Raw genomic sequence first — 4415 nt, 5'->3', positions numbered from 1 at the left:
TCTTCTTCTTCTTCTTCTTCTTCTTCTTCTTCTTCTTCTTCTTCTTCTTCTTAAGATTTTATTTATTTATTTTATATATATGACGAATACACTGTAGCTGTCTTCAGACACACCAGAAGAAGGCATCAGATCCCGTTACAGATGGCTGTGAGCCATCATGTGGTTTCTGGGAATTGAACTCAGGACCTTTGGAAGAGCAGTTAGTATGCTTTTAACTGCTGAGCCATCTCTCCAGCCCTGCATTCTGTGGATCTTAAGAAAGTTACATTTATAATCACCATTCAACTCTGAGATTCCACCTTAGATACTTGCTTAGGAATTGGAAAGAGGTACCCAGGCAAAAACTTGGACACAATTGTTCCAGCATCATCGCCCAAAAGGCCAATGCAAACACCCATTGACTGATGGAGGAATAAACAAATGTGGTGCGTCTCCTTAGCCCAGAGGTCATGCATGGTAAGGGCATTTGCTGTGTGAGCCTAGCCGCCTGAGTTTAATCCCCAGAACCTATGTAAAGGAGGAAGGGAAAAACAGACTCCACAACATTGTCCTCTGGCCTTCATACACAGGCTAGGCATGGATAGGTATGTGTACATACAAACATATGCACACACACACACACAATTTTTTCTGTCTAAACAAATAAAGACCTAAAGATGTGCTGACAAGGATTCTCTAGAGCAGGGGTTCTCAATCTTCCTAGTCCTATGGTCCTTACAGTTCTCATGTTGTGGTGACACCCCAGTGTCTTAGGGTTTTACTGCTGTGAACAGACACCATGATCAAGGCAACTCTTATAAGGACAACAGTTAATTGGGGCTGGCTTAGAGGTTCAGAGCTTCAGTCCAATATAATCAAAGCGGTAGCATAGCAGTGTCCAAGCAGGCATGGTGCAGGAGGAACTGAGAGGTTTACATCTTCTGCAGGCCTCTAAGAGAAGACTGGCTTCCAGGCAGCTAGAATGAGGGTCTTTGGCCTACGTCCACAGTGACACACCTACTCCAACAAGGGCACTTCCTGGCCCAAGTATATTCAAACCATCACACCTAACCATAAAATTATTTTATTGAGGGCTGGAGAGATGGCTCAGCAGTTAATAGCAGTGACTGCTCTTCCAGAGGTCCTCAGTTCGATTCCCAGCCACCATATGGTGGCTCACAACCATCTTATAATGGTATCTGATGCTCTCTTCTGGTGTGTCTGAAGACAGCTACAGCATACTCATATACATAAAATAAATAAATAAAAATAAATAAATAAATCTTTTTTTTTTTTTTTTTTTTTTGGTTTTTCGAGACAGGGTCTCTCTGTGTAGTCCTGGCTGTCCTGGAACTCACTTTGTAGACCAGGCTGGCCTCGAACTCAGAAATCCGCCTGCCTCTGCCTCCCAAGTGCTGGGATTAAAGGCGTGCGCCACCACAGCCTGGCAATAAATCTTTTTAAAATTATGTTTTTGCTACTTTACAACTATAACTATGCTACTGTTATGGATCATAATGTAAACATCTGATATGTGACCCTCAAAGAGGTTGAGAACATCTACTCTAAACTCTCCCAGAGCATAAGAGCTGGGAATTTGGGCCTGAGAAAGCCCTGTGAATAGATATGGCTCACTCTTTGCTAGGTAATTAATGAAGATCAGGAGACACACTTAATGTCTAGGACTATTTAGGACACAGTGACTCAAAAAGGATCCCTTTGGGGATAGAAATGTAGCTCACTTGATAGAATGCTCACCTGGTCTGCATGAAGCCCTGGGTTTGAGCTCCCTAGCACTGTACAGATGCTGTGTGTTCCTCACCTGTAATTCTAGCACTCCAGAGGTATGAGCAGGAGGATCAGAAGTTCATGGTCACCCTAAGCTACATATGGAGTTCAAGGTTAGCCTGCATAACTTGAGACTGTCTCAAAAAAAAAAGTCTCGGGGCTGGAGAGATGGCTCAGCAGTTAAGAGGTGACATAGTTGCAGAGGCCCAGAGCTTGGTTTCCAGCCCCTACTTCAGACAACTCAAAAGAGCCTAAAACTCCAGCTCTAGGGCATCTGATACCCTCTTCTCACCTCCACAGACACCAGACATACATATGGCATAAACACACAGAGAGGAAAGAAATCTGTGTATTCTGGGAAAAAAATAAGATGACCTTTATTCATAGGCACACAGCAACACACACATACAGTTAATTTAAAAATTTTTTTTGCTAGGAGTGGTGGCACACCCATGTAATTCCACTACTTGGGAGGCAGAGGCAAACAGATCTCTGTGAGTTTAGCTCAGCCTGGTCTACATAGCAAGTTCCAGGCCACCCAAAACTACATTGTGAGATCCTATCTCCAATTTTTTTTTACATTACCCTTTTTTTTTTAAGATTTATTTTTATGGACGGGAGGTGGTGGCACATGCCTTTAATCACAGCACTTGGGAGGCAGAGGCAGGTGGATTTCTGAGTTCAAGAGTTCGAGGCTAGCCTGGTCTACAGAGTGAGTTCCAGGACAGCCAGGGCTACATAGAGAAACCCTGTCTCAAAAAACCAAACCAAAAAAAAAAAAGATTTATTTTTATGTATGTGAGTACATTGTTGCTCTCCTCAGACACACCAGAAAAGGGCACTGGATCCCATTATAGATGGTTGTAAGCCACCATGTGGTTTCTGGGAATTGAACTCAGCACCTCTGGAAGACAAGTCAGTGTTCTTAACCTCTGAGCCACCTCTCCAGCTCCTACATTACCCTTTACGATTTGTAAGGGAGAAACTTGGCCCAGTCTGGAAGCTGCCACAGACTCTGAAGGTTGAGTATGTGGTGAATTTTGGGGTTTTGTGGGAGGTTACCCAGACTAGAGCACCTGCAGGTGCCAGGCCATCTGGACCGAGAAAGCCTTGGCAAATTGAGAGCCAAGACTAGACAGTTCTGTGTCTTCATGCCTTAGCCAAAGGTCATGGTGGCAGATGGTGGCCTCCACAATAAAATGGTATCAAAGAACAGCCTCCTCTTATTTATGTCTCAGAAGAGGGTGTGATGGTGCTACTTGGGATAAGCCCAGCTGCTTGGGATGCTGAAACAGGATGCTTGCAGACTCAAAGCCAGCCTGAGCAACTTAACAAGACCCAGATCCAAAAAAGGAATGAGCTTCAGCAGTGCACACTTTTAATCCTAGCACTTGGGAGGCAGCAGCAGGCAGATTTCTGTGCGTTCAGGCCAGCCCAGTGCACTTCTGTGTAAGCTCGACAACCCGAGTCCAAAGCCTGAACTGTGTTGGGTTTGGGATGGAAGCTGAGAAAACTCACTAGAAGCTTTAAAATGAAAGCTTTGTTTTCTGCATGCACAAGGAGGCACCAGTTCAGGATCTGAACTTTGTCCCTAGAGGGAGATTGTACATTTTTATAGGATGGGAACACGAAGCAAGAAGGGTGGAGCAGGCTCTTGCGTTGACCAATCATATTTTGACACAAAGGGTTAAGCAAGGAAGTAAACATTGATGACTTGGCCTTATCCTGGTCACCTGGTTTCAGGGTCTTTGAGTCAGCTTTTACAGCCAGGTCCCCTCCTGGACTCTGACCTGGAGTCTAGAGTGATAAAGACACAAAGGAGTGGGCAAGCAGCACATAGTGAATTAAGGCAAGACAAGCGGCACGTTTATGACTTGTGTGCCTTAGTTTAGATAACGGGACCACAGCATCTTTTTTCTTTACAGCCTTTACTGGTTAACAGACAAGCATGAAACGTCTCAGAAGTAGGCTAGGAGTTGGGTTCCATGGCCTGGGTACATGAACTCAGTTTTCATTCTGCCAGCAAGGTGGAGCTCATTCCTCAGACAGCTGAACTCAGGAAACTACCTCCTAACAAACTGTATAGTGGAAGAAGGAACAGACTTCCAAAAGTCCACTAACCTTCCTACACTGCTGTGGAATGTGTGGATATGGGCCCTGCCCCTACACATGCACAACAATTATTGAAATAAAAGGGTTTGTGAGTTCCAGGACAGCCAGGACTACATCGTGAGACCCTGTCTTGACAAACTAAATAAAATAAAAAGGACGCTTGAGGTGTTGATGGCTGAAGTTATGAGGCTTTCGGGCTCACAATTTTGAGAAGAGGATCTGGACTGAGCTGCTGAGAGACTTGTAGAGTCTGAGGGAGGAAGTGAAAGCCCAAAGTGGGAGGCCATCTTAGTTTGCTTTCCATTGCTGTGATAAATACGACTCAAAGCAACTTAGGGGAAGAAAGGGCTTGTTTGCCTTACACATTAGTCTAGGAAAGGCAAGGCAAGAAACTAGAGGCAGCAACCCAGAGGCAGGAACTGAAGCAGAGACCACAGAGGAGTGCTGCTTGCTAGCTTGCTTTCTGTAGCTTGCTGGGCTCTGCCTGCTTGCTTGCTTGCTTGCTTGCTTGCTTGCTTGCTTGCTTGCTTGCTTGC

Source organism: Grammomys surdaster, unplaced genomic scaffold (genome assembly GCF_004785775.1).
Source record: "Grammomys surdaster isolate TR1022 unplaced genomic scaffold, NIH_TR_1.0 67, whole genome shotgun sequence".
Classification (NCBI taxonomy): Eukaryota; Metazoa; Chordata; class Mammalia; order Rodentia; family Muridae; genus Grammomys; species Grammomys surdaster.
Note: the sequence above shows the minus strand (reverse complement) of the source record.